We start from the raw sequence: 17,370 nt of genomic DNA, 5'->3' as shown, positions 1-17,370 counted from the left end.
AAACTGTCATGTGAATATCAGTAAAATGTGTTGGGCTCTGTGAGTGAAAAAGGCTTATTCTGAACCAGGGGTACCACATGAAAACATGCCAGTCTAATACTTTAATGCTATTTGGAAGGGAGATTGTAGATATTGCAGCAGCCTCTAATCTCTAAACTGAAGTCAATGCAAGTTGATTCTGGGCAAAGGTTATCAAGTTAAGCTGAAGGCTTGTTTCCACAACCAGAAGTGATATCATTTCCTGTTTGATGAGGAGATAACATAAAATAGGAAGAAAGATGGTTTCAGTAATAAATGTCAGAAACCAACTGCCAAGGGGTTACCTGAGTCTTTACTGCTTCAACTCAATTCCTAGAAGCCTCTGTTCTTCCACCAGGGATAAATAAATTAGAAAGTGGGTGGTTAGGGGTCCCTGTTGTACCTACTGCATTACAATCAGGTTTCTAAAAACCGTGACACCAGGGATGTTCCTGCCAAACGCCCGCTCTGTTTCTACAGCTAAAGCTTCTTTCCATTTACCTGCCTCCCTTCTTACCATAATCATTAAAAGGAAATCTACAGGGTTTCTTAACTCTTTCTCACAGACTTAAAACCAACCCCTTAGGAAAGTGCTCCTCCCAGTGTCAATGTTCCTCCTTTAGAGCACAAACTCGGCATGCTTGTCTTTCCTCACTTTAGCTACCCTTTCCTACTTTGTGCTCCAGACTCCTGTTCTCACGAAAACTGCCTGCAGGGTGAAATGCTGTCTCCTGACATCTTCTTACTTTCTGTCGTCAAAATAACTAGAAAGGTGTGTTCATTTTAAGCTTTTATTGACGATCACAGTGATGAAGTAGACTGGGAAAATCAAACTCAAAAATGAGGAAGCGACAAAATTTTGAGAGTTGTATGTGACCAATCATTCAGAATCCCTGAACTCTGGTTTTTATTCCTTTCTGGCTGGTAACTGTGAGCCCTTATGGAATTGTGCCCTAAGCTGTAATTTCTTAAAACTGGGCCTCGTTCTGCCACTCACCGTCTCCCATCCCCGTATATTACCCTCTTCCTTCTGTTCCATCCATGGACCATTTCTTTTCTTATTCAACATATTTTCCAGAAAGTGTTTATCCACTCCCATGACCATCCTATAACTGGATGTTTTCTGATTCTAAATCTCCAGTCTAGATATGTCTTCTGAGCTGCAGTGTCCGTGTATCTATAAGATACGTCCACTTTTGTACCCCATGAACACACGAGGCCAAGCACCTTCCTCTCCTTTCCATTCCCACCACCACTGCCTGAGTTCAAGCCCTCTTCATTCCTTATCTAGATTATCATAATTTTCTCTATTCTTATTTCTCTAATTCAAGTTTCCCCCTCTATAACTCATTCTCCACACGCTAGACAGACTGATCTTTCTTAAACCACATCTGATATTAATCTGCCAAAAAAGTCTTCATTGGTTCCTGTTTGCCTTTAAGATAAAATCCAAACTCCTCAGCCTGATTCACAGTTGATAAATTGTGTGCATTGTTTCATCCCCATCTCTCCTCAGTCCCTTCCTGTGAGGGCTAATTTTATGTGTCAACTTGACTGGGTCACAGGGTGCTTCATGTTTAGTTAAACATTATTCTGGGTGTGTCTGTGAGGGTGTTTTTGGATCCGATTAGCATTTGAATCAGTGGGCTGAGTAAAGCAGGATGCCTTCCCCAAGAAGGCTGTGCCTCATCAATCCGATGAAGGCCTGAAGAGAACAAAATGCAGGGTGGGGGGGAATTCACTCTCTCTGTCTGAGTGTTTTCCAGCTGAGACACTGGTCTTCTGCACTCAGACTAGAATTTACACCACCAGCTCTCCTGAGTCTCTAGCTTGCAGATGGCAGATTGTGGGATTACTCAGCCTTCATAATTGTGTGAGCCAATTCCTTATTATAAATCATATATATATGCATGTGTGTGTATATATATATATATATATATACACACACATGCATATATATGCATCTCTTTTTGGTTCTATTTCTCCAGAGAACCCTGACGAATACACTTCCCTTTATCAAACTTTAAACTTCAGCTAAACTGAACTATTTCCAGTTTCCCCAAATATCTCATTCTCACACATCTATGAGCTTGAATATGCTTTCCTTGATGTTTATGACAGCCTTTCAAACATTCACACACACATGCACACCCCTCCTTAATAGGATAATCTACTTAGCGTCCCCCAGACTCCCACTTTCCTGAAACAAAACCTCGACTTATTCATTAATCTCCTCTAAGAATTGTCACTTTATGTTGAATTTAGCATATTTTCAGATGAAGTACCAGGTTGAGTATCAAATGATTTATGGTTTACTCAACACATATGACAATGGTGATGATAATGATAACATCCAATAACAACAATAATAACTTCTGTCATTTACTAAGTGCTTCCTAATGTAAGCTTGTCTGCTAAGTACTCTTTATGTATTACTTATGTTAATCTGCCTAAGCAATTTGAAGAATATTATCCCCATTTTTTGGATGTGGAAACTGAGATTTTAAAAGTTTAAATATCTTGCTTGAAATTATGCAGCTAATAAATGGTAAAGGTGGAACTGAAACTTAGGTCTAATCTCATCTTAGTTTGTGCTTTGAACCATTTTATATACTGTCACTTACCCACACAAAACTAAAGTGGCAGCTCTTAAGTGGTTTATTACTTATATGGTAGTTCTTGCCTTTTATTGTTGTTAGTGCTGAGTCGATTCCAGCTCCTAGCGAGCTTGTATACAGCAAAGAAGAACCTGCCTATCTTTTTGCGCCATCCTCTCACCTTCCCCTATATCAGACAATGCTCTGCTCCTATTCACATGCTCCATGCATGCTCAAGGGGAAAAGATTATAGAGAGTTTTCATGGCCAATGTTTTCAGAAGTGGGTGGCCAGGTCCATCTTCCTGTTCTGGAAGCTCCATTGAAACTTGTCTACCATGGGGGACTCTGCTGGTATTTCAAATCCCAGTGGCACAGCTTTCAGCATCAGAGCAACATGCAGCCACCACAGGATGACAACCAACAGGCAGGTGATGTGGCTCCTTGACCAGGAAATGAGGCTGAGCTGCAGCGGTGAGAGCAATGAATCTTAACCACTAGACCACCTGGGCTGGCAGATTCTTGCTTATATTTCCATGTATATTCTGTCTGAAATTACAATATAAATATGTAAACAATGATAAGTTTAATAGAAAGCAAATTATCAATCCACTTTGTAGGTACACATTTGGGGTAATTTTAGCAGGCACATGATAGGGTCTGTTGTCAAGTCAACATAAACCCCATGTAACTTCCATGACAAGGCAAGGGAAAAAACTTGATCTAATTCTCTTGAAATCCTGTTTCCTATTTGCTTCCCAGTGAGATTCTATCAATGAGCAGCATTTGAGGAAGACTTGGAAAGACAAAGGGGGAGGGACAAATCATTATTCTCAGGTGACACCTGCCAGGTGACGGCAGCTTCCCTAGGATTCCAGGGATTTCCCTGAGAATCCTCCTCCACTTTTGTGCTATAAGAAGCGGATATTCTCCGTGGTAGCTTTCCTGACCTCTGCTTCTGCAGCCCTTTCAAATATTGCACAAACCTCCGCTTCCCTGTTTTAAATCTCTCTCCAGTCAAAATACTTAGTATGGCATCTGTACTCCTAACTAAACCCTGATTAATGTGTTTTTGTATCAATGACTTATACTTTCTTTCATACCTTATGCTGTCATTTGAGGGAAATATTTCATAAAATCATACAAAGATAAACTCTAATGGTTTGCCTTTAAATTATTTTGTTAACGAAAGGAAAAACATGTCTAGGTGTCCGATACTAAGGTCAAGGGTTTAACAGCATCTTTTAGATGGAGTGCTGTGATTATTTCCAGGATCTGAAACACCAGGATATGTTATATCCCAAGGAAATCTCAGTATATATATACACTTACATATACTGGTATGTATATTTGGTGCTGTGTAACTCAGTGAAACATTCTGTGGAATAAATGTGATTTCCCACCCCAAAATGCTCCAGGTAGTGAAGTGAGGTAAACAGGGCTCAGTGTGGAAGCTGTTTCTTGCATAGTTTTGCCATTCTCTTCTTGCCACCCACATATCTTGCACTTACCAGACTTAGTTTCTTTGTTTACCTGCCTATATCTCTTATTAGATAATAAGATACTTAAAGGTGGGGCCCTGTGCTATTCACCTTTACGTTGCCAGCCCTACCAAGTGTTGGTATACAAATATGAAGTGTTTGCTCACTTGAAATGAATCAAGTTTCTGAAAGTCAAAAATACACACAGAGTGGCAGAAGGGATCCAGATTCTTCTAGACTTCCGATCTGCCTCATGGGCTCCTGGGAATGTTATAATAATCTTAGAATTCAGGAAAACCATCTGGCATAACATGGAACTTTCTAAAGCAGCTTTAGAGATTTCAAACTTTCCTGAGCATCCTAACTAGGAGTTTCCCTGGAGTATCTTATTTGAAGATATTCAGTATGTTACTTACATAAAAATGGAAGGGAACTTAATAAATCAATTGTCCTGACTTGCTATGTGGATATAACATCTTCAGAGTAGCTGAAGTGCTTTAAGAATCATGAAACAATAAGAGAGTTGCCATTTAATCTTTTATATTTATCCTTAGGTAAAAAATTTATTAGAAGACTTGGAACGATATTATGTCTTTTTTGGACTACAAGCATTTAGCTCAATAATTAATTAGTCGGAAGACCATTCAAGGTGCTTGAGACCCCAGAGTACAATGTTTCCTGAGTTGTTGGTACATGCAATAAAACATGAGAGTTCATTATCATAGATAATATACTGCCTAGTGGAAAAATATATAAAAGTACTAGAAAATGAACCTATTATATTTCTCTCTAGGCATGAGAACACTTATTATAAAGTACAGAGATTTACAAAGTCTCCTACTATGTCAGGTTAATTAATTCACAGTTCTGGAGGCATTTTCAGATGATAAGGAATCCTACCAGCTTGGAGACAATTTAAGGAGTGAAAATAGACTAGAAATCAAGAGATCTGAGTACTGTTTCAGTTTCACCATCTTCTGTTCTTTTGGTGTAGGGATCATTAGTAAGATAAGGATGTTTAATAACTCTCTGTCTATATTACAATGTTAATGAAAGGGTCAAATGAAACACATTGTATGTGAAAGTTCTTTAAAAATTGTGAAATGCCATACAAATAAAGAGCACTAACACAATAAAGTGGATTTTCTTGGTAAATACACAAAAAATGAGAAGGATAGTTCTGTTATCTTTTAAATGGTGTTTCTGGAAGATGATACTTGTTTGAATGATGCTTAAAAATTATTAAAAATTCACTTTTGGATATACTTCAGATTCAGACTTTGTTTTTTTAGCATTCACAATTTGAAGGTATGTTTAACCTTTGGACAATTATAATGTAACTTGGCCAACAAAGCGAATTATCAGTGAGGTGATGAATTATTTAGTAGTGAAGACTAGGGATAAAATAACGAGTTTTGTTAGTGTATCTTCAAAGACTGGTCCAAAGAAGAAGTTTCAAATTATTTGAACAATGGAAACATCTTTGGATCTCTAACCATTTATTCAAGGTACAAATTTTGACATGTGCTTTCATCTAAAGACGTAAATTCCAAGGCATGTGCTGTAGAGGGAAAAGCCTATTATTTGTGCATCATTAATTGCATAAAATCTTTCTTGGTTTAGAGAAATCAAACTCTCAAAATGATCAAGATAGAACAGCTGCTGGGAAGATACACAGATGGTTATCTTCTTAAATTAAACATAATTTATCTATCAAAAAACAAACTTGTGACTAAGATAGAAAGAAATGTGATGATTATTTGTATTGCATTAATACCCTTTGATTCACAAGTGAATAGCTTCTTTAAGCTTTGAAATATTTCAGCGTATTTAAATATCAGTCAAATTAACAATATGACAGAAAATAGATACAAATCATAATGCTGTGTTGATCCAGTAATTCAACCTCTGTCACTTATCTTAAAACTGCATGAACAAATATGTCGGAAAGAAAAATTTTTAAAAAGCAAAACATAATTACACAATAATATAAAAATGATTAAGTAAATTAAACATCCCACATGTTGGAATACTCTTTTGTCATTAAAAAAGATTAGTTTTAAGATTAATATTTTTCTTAAGTATAGAAGAGGCATATTTGATATATTTTGGGAACCTAGCAGGGGCAAGCACTCTGTCTGCCTAGGAAAATCAGACGGGCTTCATAAAAGTGGATATATTTAAACTCATTCTTGAAATACGAGTTTGCCAGCAAAGAAAAGAGGAGCAAGAGAATTGCAGACATGGAGACAAAAATGTGCATGTGCAAAATTGTGGCAGCAAGAGGGAGCATAAAATAAATGTGAAATGGTGAGCAGTTGGTTTGGTTGGAGAACACAGAATATGGAAGGCACAGGGGGATAAATTAAAACAAGTCTTGAAAGATAGATTTAAATTTGACTTTAAAAGTTCTAGCTCTTTATCATATGAAATTTGAACTTCACCTTCAGATGATGGAGATAGATTTGGAGTTTTTGAAACAAAGCATTTGCTAGCATATTTTTGAATGATGTAGACAAATATGGATGAAATTAATTGATACTATATTTTGCTTAATGATACAGTTGCTTTAATTTGATTTTTGATTATTTATCTGTCTCTCATAATTAATTGCAAACTTGAAAATGCATCTTAATGTTCTTGAGATCCCTAGGCTTTGGTAAAATACTTGGAATAGAGTCGATTGTCAATAGGTATTTGAATACTGGATCAAAAATAATTAGAAAGGATGACTCCGTCCTTAGGCCATAGTTTGGTGGTTAGTTAATTAACTAGTTAGTTAGTTAGTTCCTATGATGTGGCAGGGCCCTTGAATACAATAATAGAATATCAATTTAATTGTCACATAGGCCCTCAGAGGGGCCTATATTATTTTTACTACTTTGCATATGATCAGATTGAAGACAAAAGCGGTTTGATAAATTTTCTCTACATCCCACTGATTATAATTTGAGAAGAAATTCTGCCTGACTACAAAATCACAAAATTATGCTGCTCAACTATTTATCCCTTACTTCAATGATAGTATAAACGAAATAGCTAGCAGTTTTATAGAGGCAATAAGTTGATAAGAGCAAAGGAAAGAAGAGAGATAGCAGTTAATATAGCCGACGACAAAATTAGGATTTCAAATTATCTTCACAGGAGAGGAAGTCGAGCCAAAATCAACAAGATGAGAGTTAAATGGGAGATATATGTACAGATACTGGCTTGTAAGCTCAACAAGCTATTTACATAAGTTCAATATTAAAAAAAGTCTCCCCCACTAGATTGTGAGATATGTACTTATCTCTGAGTTCTCCAATGCCTACCAGAGTACCTAGCACTTAAGATACTTAGGGAATATTTGATGAATGCAAGTACAGATGAAACTCATCTTGAATGACAGAACTTATGGAAAGATAACAAACATTGCATAGATGCCACTATCCCTCAGTAGTTGCCGAGATTATCAGGACCCCATACCCACAATCAACAATAGCATTCCAAATCAAATTTAGCAATTACAGTTTCCATACCTGATTGAAATTTTACTTTAAGCATTTAATTAAGTGGTAGTAAATGCAATTAGCTACTATACTTTCACAGTTCTTTCTTAGCATGACCTCCTTCTCAGAAAGAAAATAGAGCAATCAGTAGCTGAAGGAAATGGCATTTGGACCCATCACTTGATACTCTTGTTGGAGTTATCAACTATTTGGCACCATAGTCTTGTAATTTAACCTTCAATACCATCTCATGTCTTTATGTTTATCAGCCAAATAATTTCCATGCATCTAGGTAAATCTTTCCCGTAAATTATTTCCATCTGAAATATTTTAATCTCTTCCTTTTCTCTTTGTTAACATAAAAACCTATTGAAATAGAACTATATGTTACTTACTCAACCCTAGGAATGATTTAATGGTCTTACTTTTTCTTTCTTGACCCTTTTCTCTTGGGAATATATCTATACATTTTATATAAACTCTCTTTCATTATTCTAATAACCATAGAGAGAGCAATAGCTGGAGAACCTCAGCATTTATTACATATGGTGTATGGGGTCTGGGCTGGGAGGCAGTTTCTCTTCTCTTTTTGAGCCTTCAATTAGTTTACTCTGGCCCTAGATGAAGGGTTTGGTAGCGGTATTATGAAGCCACAGGTTAAAGCCACATCCTGGTATGGGTGCAGTAATGGCCTTAGGGAGAAGCCCAGTCCATTGGACAAATGAGACATTTTTCTTTGTCTGACTTGAATTCCTATTAGATCCTGCCTTCTGATGTTTGTGGAACACACTTGTTTTCTGATACAACTTTTAGTCTGAACACAACATCTTGCTGCAATTTCCAATGCTGAAAAATCAGAGAATATCTCCATCCCAGTGCAATGTGTAGAATTCCATTGAATGGACACTGAGACTCCAGATAAAAAGGTTAGTGAAAGACACAGGTAGGTAAATGGGATATGGTTCATACAACGACAGGCAAGTAAGTGCATTATACAGAACCTGTGTGTTGCTTATGTGTTTATTTGCCTTTACTTTGTGATCTACCTACAAAAGCATCTAGTTCCACACTCTCCCTTCTCCTCCAATAACATCCTCGCAAACGACCATGTATATGTAGTAACTACGATGGTCATGATGTGATTGGCATTTCAGAATTTAAGATTAAATTCTTGCGTATGTGACATAAAAGTGCCTATTGCGCAAGTGTTAAAACTCTAGACACATTATTCTCAATAAAAATTTTGAAGGATTTAAATCCACAGTTACCAATTGCAATCCTTGGTGATCATAACAATTTATATATTTCAAAGATTAAATAACAAAAACCAATGAATCAGCAGGTCATGGGTAGTAGCGGGTGTTTATGCCAACAATTGCTCAGACATTTAAAACTGTTCACAGAACTAATCCAGAGATACACATAAATTGAATAAACTATTAATTGACAGATGTTTAATATTTTTTAAAGTAAATGCTACCTTTTCCTTATGAAAAAGGAAAAAGCAAATAGGATCCTTAAGGAAATAAGTCAGAGTGAGGGCTTCAGTGTTGATGAAGGAGTTATTTTTAAGGGTTCTAAGACACGATGAGACCCAGTGTTGCAAGCTCCTGGATCTACCAGCCAATGACTCTGTGTACCACTGAAGAATGGGAAAGCTGAGCAAAATCTAACTGCTGAGCATCCCTTTTATGCTGACTCAGCATCATCTGAGTACATCCTAAATTAAGAAAACCCATGATAACAGTGCATCTAATCAGGGGTGTACAGCCCAGCCTATCATCTGGATTCTGTCTGTTATACCATTATCCTAAGAGTCTTAGATGTAGAGTAAACAAAAATTAAAAAGATTCCAGTGTGTTAGAAAAGCAAACTAGGTTAAGCAGAAAACTGAGACTAATGTTTAGACAAAACATCCAAAAACTGTCTTTAGTAATGTGTAAACGTGGTGAATCCCTTGTTTCAATCCTATCAGCATGGATATCTGTACTGCTCTCTCAGTAGCTGGGGAAAGAGATTGGTGAGGGTACTTGACAGCTGGCTCTAACACATAGGCAGTTCAGTAAGGGCATTTGTTAGATTAAATCTTGCCATTGTTCTCCCATATTCGTGTCAACTCATTATCTCCTTTAATTTCTGCGATGATAGAAAACTGTTCATCATATCCCCACTGGACTCACATGAGCACCAACAGTGACCATATTGACATCAAACTGCCACCCAGCACCGCGACTACAGGCAAGCGATGCCACCAACCTCGATCCTGCTTCTTCTTCATGTGGAGGGATGTAACCAAGTGATCTAGCCATTCCTTTCTAAAGGTAACATTCCTGAAACTTAGTGTTCCTATATCTAGAATTTATATTGGGATATTAACATTGTTAGAACACCTCTAACTTTAAAACAAACATAAGTATTTGTAGATATTGTATCCTCCAGGGATTCTTGACTATGCTCACACACAAACACACAGAACGGGGACCGCTGGGGTTTCTGTTCTGGCATGTGTTATCACTAGAACTTGAGTTCTCTAAAGGCACGCTAGTAAAATATCAGAAATGATAACTAAATGTTCTCAAAATGTGAGTAATTTTTATCAGTTGTATAAAGAGACTTCTTGTGGTGACAAGAACATGACAATCACTCTATCTACCTATCTATCTGTTTCTTTGTATTGTAGGGGAGCAAAATTGCCATCCCAAAATGTGTCTCTTTGGCATGAGGATTATGTTAGGCTGATTATTTTTAAGAAACAAAGACTAGGAAAATTTTTCTTTTTACCTCCCCATTAACTGCCTAAAAGAATTTACTTATTTATGTTTTTCGAGGAAGATTAGCCCTGAGCTAATATCTGCTGCCAATCCTCCTCTTTTTGCTGAGGAAGACTGGCCCTGAGCTAACTAACATCCATGCCCATCTTCCTCTATTTTTTTATATGTGGGACGCCTACCACAGCATGGTGTGCCAAGCGGTGCTATGTCCACACCTGGGATCCGAACCAGTGAACCCCAGGCCACCGAAGCAGAACGTGTGCACTTAACCACTGTGCCACCAGGTCAGACCCTGTCTAAAAGAATTTAGATAAAGGACTTGTTCCGGGAAGAGAGCTAGCACCACAGGTAACTACGGTATAATATGAGACAGGGAGAAACCTAGCAAAATCTCTTGTTAAAATTCCTCTCTGTGTCCCATTGCTTCTGCCTTGCTCAGCAAACATTTGTTTACCAAACATCTGCTCTTTTTATCTTTCTGTGAATTGTCTTCCCTCCCTTTGACGTCCCAGACCCTTACCCACTTCTCCTTAGCTTAGGACAGGCATGTAAGCCTCAGTTGCCTAACTGTCTTTGGGCCTTATATTCTTATGGAGCCCCTATACATATGAAATTAAATTCGATTTTCTCTTATTAATCTGTCTTATGTCAATTTGATTATTAGATCGACCAGAAGAACTTAGAAAGGTAGAGAAATATTCTTTTCCTCTCTAACTCTATCTATCTATCATCTATCTATCTATCATCATCATCATCTATTAATCTCTTTTTATCTATCATCTATTTCCCTCAAAACCCATCTTAAAAAACAGACAGAAAATCTGAAATAGTGAAATAAAATCAAAGCAAATATATGGCCATCTTAAACAGAACTAGGTGACAAAGTAATCTTCACAAACCCAAAATATGGATGAACATGACCAACACTCCCCAAGTATTATGAACAACCGGGTAGTATTAATAGAAATAAAACAGGAAAAGGGAAGGGGTCCCGGAAAATTCCCAAGACTCACCCCAAAAGGAGATCATATATTGAGTGAGAATCTGAGAACTGGGAACGTTTGGAAAAAGTGTTTATAAACTCCAAGTGTGGGGTAAACCAAAAAGAAAGAAGTGAATCACTAAGGAGATTGTGGGAAATTCAAACATTACTAAGCAGCATAGTTGTCAAGATCCTGGAATTATCACACAGACATGCACTTTCAAAAAATAAAATTCGCCTTGAAATAAATGATATCCCAAGGTATAATTAGCAGACATCTGGAGACTCTGGTCATAAAAAAAGACAAATACAGTAACCAAAAGTTAAAATGAACTAAAAGAATTTCAGAATAAGGTCGAAGTTTGAAGTACAGCCTAGCACAGGTTCTAAGGCACTGTTCTATCCTTTAAAAACTGTATTTTGCTGTTGCTGTACTTTCTGAGGTATGCCTCCTCTTTCCTGCCCACACCTTTCACGACTGGCTCTTTCCCTGGGATCCACAACATTCCTCTTCTGCTCTGCTGGAATTTGCTTCAGTAGATTAACTGCAAGGACATAAAACTAGAATAAAACAATTAAAAGTTTTCGTCTATAAAACAGAAACATATTAGAAGATGTAATGGACCTTGAGTCGATGCTGATTTTATGAAAAGGAAACATTTTTAAACAACCAGAGAACTTAAAATAAGTATTGGGAATTAAACCTTATTAAACATTTTTGTTAATGATTTAGATGTGATAAAGCATTATGATTTTCAAACTATCGGTTTTTTGAGATGCAGATTGAAGAATTTAGGGATGAAGCTCATTGACATAGCTCGGCAAAAGAAAAAAGTGGGAGGAGTAGATAAAATGGATATAGAAAAATGTTGATAGCTTTTACAGCTGAATGATGGTCATAATGCTATTTACTTTGGTATGCTTGGAAATTTTCATAATTAAAAAACAAAAAGAAAATGTTAAAGGAATTGCACATGCATATGTAGCAACACAGTCTATTAAACTGTTCGTGATTTTGCTAAAATAATTATTTTTAAGAAATATTTCTAGGTGGCTGAGTCCCTGCTTCCAATGTTTCTGAGAATTTCTCCTCAATCAAGCGCTTTCTTGTGTGTTAAAAACTTTTTTTTAATTTAAATAGAAATTTGCATCATTTCAGTAACTAGCATGTCAATGAAAATAATCCACAGCCAATCTATAAATGAAAATTTGGGAGAGTTTATTCTGAGCTAAAATGTGAGGACCATGGCCCAGGACATTTCTTCCCAAAGGAAGAAAGGTCACCGAAGAAGTAGGGTGCACAGAGAGGTTATATACCCCCAAACAGGATGTTTCACATGATTGAAATGTCCCTTTTACAATAGTCATGAGACTGCTCTGTTGGAACAGCGATTGATGGACACAGCAGGTAGGTCTGCTGTCTCGTGAACACAGCAGGGTGGCAGGTCTGTTGTCTCGAGCTGGGTGGTCGCAGGTGAGCTGGCTGATCAAAGGCGAGCACAGCAATCAGTTCCTAGCTTAAGGAAAGATGCTTATCCTTAAGGAAATGCCAATGTGGGGGAAAGTAGCACCATTACCTTAAGGCCTTTTGTTCTTGCCATAGGAAATGTTTAAAGCAGATATACAATGTGTGCTCAATGGCCACAGTCAGGCCCTTTTGGAAAAAACAGTCAGGCTGAATTAGGTTTACACCAAATGGCTTCCTCATATACTCCAATATATCCTATTGTTAGACATTTCTATTTGTCAAGCATAATAATTCATCTTATGGGAAATGTCTTAAAAGACTTCCTTAGAAAGACACAGTAGCCAGTGCCAAGATATTTAACAAAGAGAAAGTTCTTTTACATTATAAAATATGAAAATTGAGAGCTTATAGGAGGAAATGTACAAGGAGATGGTGAGAAGAGGAGTGAGCAAGAGTGTAAAACTGTGTCACACGTGTAGTTACACTGCCGGAAGGAGTCCTTCAGAGCATCCACCTGGTTTTTTAGCAAAACTTAAAAGAGTCACTAAATTCTAGGTGAGACAGGTTATCCTGTGAAAACCAGTGAAGATGCTGAATTCCGGATCAAGGTTTATGTAGGAAAGTGAAAGACTGAGCAAGCAGGCAGTCCTCCAACTGCCCTCTGAGTTACAGATGTACAAAACATTTTGTGTGATTTTAAATGATTTGAAAACCAAATCTTCACCCACTACCCTTGAAAATGTAGTACTTTTCCTGGGCAGACACAAGAATTTTCCCCCGCGGCTGGCCCCGGGACTGAGTAGTTAAGTTCTTGAACTCTGCTTCAGCAGTATCCAGGGGTTCACCAGTTCAGATCCTGGATGCAGATATACACATCTCCCATCAAGCCATGCTGTGGAGGCATCCTACATGGAGGAACTAAAATGATTTACAACTAGGATATACAACTAACTACTGGGGCTTTGGGGAGAAAAAGAAAGAGGAGGATTGGCAACAGATCTTAGGTCAAGGCCACTCTTCCTCACCAAAAAAAAAAAAAAAAAGAAAAAGAAAAGAAAAGAAAAAGAAAAAAATTTGCCATCACTCCCATCCATGTCCTTTTTCCTAATGTTTTCTAGACCTAATTTAGAGTGTTAAATCAGAGAAGATGCCAGAAATTCAGTCCTTGCCCGATGATAGGCTATCACCCCTTTCTCCTCAGACCCTAAGGCTTTTCTATTGGACTGAATGGTGCTGGCCAGACTTCAGTGAAGTCTGTTTACATCAAAGGCACAAAATGCAGAAGAAGAGAGTCTCAGGAAATCTTTTCTCTTTTGCCTTGGGCAAGAATAATTAACCCTGAGCTGGTGGCCACTATAGCTTCTCCTCCCTTCCCTTTATCATTTCTCTTTTATGGTTCAAAGAGACACCTTTGAACCCCAGTTTTCCAATGTTTCTATTTAGCACATCTTTGTATTGAAATCCCATGCTTTGCACAAAAATAGTGAAAAGTGGTTTGTACAGGAGAAAATAAAAAGCAAAATACAGAAAAATGTAAACAAAAGTCTAATAAAAAGTATTCATGTGATGAATATTATGAAATAAATTCTCAATTGAGAACAAGTAACATATCACTATTAAAAAGTTTTAGTAAATCTACATATATTATAACACCTCAGAATGTAACTGAAAACATAGAACTTAAACAAGTAAACTCCTAGCCACAATGTCACTGTGGGGAACTGGCATTGGCCACCCCAAGACGTGTCTCTTTGGCATGATGATTATTTAGGGCTGGTTACTTTGCAGACAGGAAAGCAACTGAAAAGTAGAACTTGCTTGCCCTTTGTTAGGAGACATTCACATTGTAAAGGAAATCTCCATCTGTAAAGGTGTCTCGTTCTCTGTACCAGGAAGAAGAGGGGGATGACTTTATCTCTAGAAACTCTTAATCAATACCAAAGGCAAGGACTTAAATCTGTATTTGTTTACTGTACTTGTGTGATAATCTCCCAAGATCGACTCCCCCTCCACCCCCAACATCCTCCTTTGTTGTTAGCTGAGGATGATATTTAAGGTCGGGGCTTCAGCCATTTTGGCAAGTTACTCAGCTTGCCTGAGACTCTCCCATGTATACATGCTATAAAGCTTTGTTTAATTTTCTCCTGCCATTTTGTCTCATTTGAATTTAATTCGTTCCCCGGCCAAACAAACCAAGAGAGGGTAGAGGAAATGTCTTCTTCCCCTACATCACAAAGTTGGCAAATTTTTAGCATTAAGTTTTGTGTATCTTAACCTTCAGAAAATCTTCAGACTTTGAAAACAATGAAATAAACAGCAAAGTAGAAAGACTGGGCTTGTTGATGAAAGGAAGGAGAAATGTTATGTCCTAAATAGACAGATGGGAAAGTGTGCAATGGAAAACTTAGCAGCAGAAAAATATATATATTCTGCTCAATACAAAGATACAGCAGACCATTCATTGTAGGGACAATTCACTGTAGGGACTTCCCATGTAGTTCCAAAGGTGTTTTTGAATTGCCGCCTGTTGACCTTCATGATAATAACACTGAGCTACCAAGGAAAAGATAGAGTAAATATTAAATTCATCTCTAGTATACTTTCTTCTAAATGCTAAAATTAAAGATTTGGGTGGTGGGGATATAAAGGAATAAAAACTTATTACCTGGGAATTCAGTTGTATGAAATACCTAACTTCCCATAGAATTCATTTAAACAAAGATTGACTATATAAAGAATGATAAATGCAAACTTCTCCCTCATCCTCCTACACATATATTTGAATCTTGACTCTGATAATCTATAACTGTGTGATGTTGAGAAAATACAAAATCTCTCTGAGCCTCAGTTTTCTTATCTGTTTATCAGGAGTATGCTTGTCCTTCCCTCTACACAGCATTTCTCAATAAGCTGCACAATATGAAATATGTTTCTAAATTATTTTAACATTTATCATTTTTATCCTGTTTATGTTAAACATATTTGAAAATATGAGACCTTTCTTTATCCTCAGAAAAGCTCTCTTACTCACCAGTATTTTCTCAATCATATATTGAAATTTACCTGCAAAATATAAACTTTTATCTATTCTTTAAAAGTAACAGTATTATTTTATAGCATATGCAAATACATTAAAACTAAGATAGCAAACTATAAATGAAGTCAACAAATAGCCAAAATAACATCCTTACTTTTAAACCATTCTCCCTTGGGTCCATCCTGACTTGGCAAGACCTCCACTTTCACACTCAACAGTGGCCACCAGGTTTTCTCTCAGCGTGGACAGGCAAAGTCGGTACTTCCGCAGTATAGGAAAACTTGCTATAAATGTAAGACAATATTTTACGTCTTTCATCTTGGCAGGTTGTTTTTACAAGTTTGTAAGCTAAAAGATATGGACCTCTGCAGATAAATACTGCTTGAGGCTGAACAGCTTCACTCATTCATCAGACTTTTGATGCTAGGAAACTACGGGGGAAAATTCGAAGAGTATTATCAATTCACAGCAACTGAGGATGAGTGGATAGGGATTAGGGAGCATTCATTCTAGCCTGCTGTTATCTTTCCCTTGTCAGAACAGAACTCAGTAATGCTTGACTGCCTTTAAGTGCTAAATGTGACAGTAAAACCTGGTGAGGATGACTACTTAAGAGGATATAAATAATATCTAACATTTGTATAGCACAATATGATTGTAAAAGCACTTCCACATTCATTCTCCAATTTCACCCTCACAACAATTTTACTAGACGAGTAATCATCTTTTTCTTCCTTTTTTCTTTTAAACAAATGCAGACACTAAGGCTTAGGGATGGCAAGTAATTTGAGCAAATAAACAATGTCTAAAAATGAGAAGTGAGGTTCAACATACCCTCCAAATTTGGATTAAAATTAAGCCTCTTAATTTACTGGTTGTGTGACCTTGAACAAGTGACTGAATGCCTCACTTATCTTTCTTGCCTTTCAATTAGGAAAATATTATGTTTTATAGGGTGGTTGTCAGTACTAGATGAGATAATATTTAATGTGCCCTCACAATGTGAGACATGATATATGCTCATCTCTTGAGTTTCCTCCCTGTATTTCAAACTTTGTGTTTTCCACAATTACCTTTAAGCCTCTGAAGAGATTTAGCTCCCAGTATAATTTACACAGCCCACCAAAAATCACTTAGTGAAATTAGAAGCAAGTTGGATTGAGGGATCAAGTGGCCAGACTTAAATACTTGCTTTAATACTAGCTTGCAGCTTGCTTTAAGGCAAGCTATTAACTCTTTCTCATCTATAAAGTGAAGAAGGTCACCTACTAATTCCTGAAGTTCTTCACCTCTGAAACTCCCACAGCAGTTAAAAGGAGGTAAGTTCACAATGGTGTTTTTGCTCTTCAAACGCTATCATGGGATTTCTAAATTAAGATTTAAAATAGTTACTTATTAATCCTAGAAGACAGACAGGCAGTCATAGTGAAAACAAGATTAGTAGAATGCTAAAAAGAGAGCATAGATCAAAGACAACTTCAAACCTCCAGTTTGACAGGATGTCAGTCTGTCATTTATCCCTGAAGTGGT

At 37.0% G+C, this 17,370-nt stretch overlaps 1 long non-coding RNA gene across 1 annotated transcript in view; it reads right to left on the bottom strand.

Moving 5' to 3' along the window:
- LOC139046469 (uncharacterized) overlaps positions 1-16,295 on the bottom strand; it is a 32,218-nt gene extending 15,923 nt beyond the window's left edge. The window contains exon 1 of the long non-coding RNA XR_011506571.1: positions 15,995-16,295. This is a non-coding gene — a long non-coding RNA (uncharacterized lncRNA). The remainder of the gene's footprint in view (positions 1-15,994) is intronic.
- Positions 16,296-17,370: the final 1,075 nt, after the last annotated feature.

This window comes from Equus asinus, chromosome 10 (assembly GCF_041296235.1).
Source record: "Equus asinus isolate D_3611 breed Donkey chromosome 10, EquAss-T2T_v2, whole genome shotgun sequence".
Lineage (NCBI taxonomy): Eukaryota > Metazoa > Chordata > Mammalia > Perissodactyla > Equidae > Equus > Equus asinus.
This window is presented reverse-complemented; position numbering and strand designations above follow the sequence as displayed.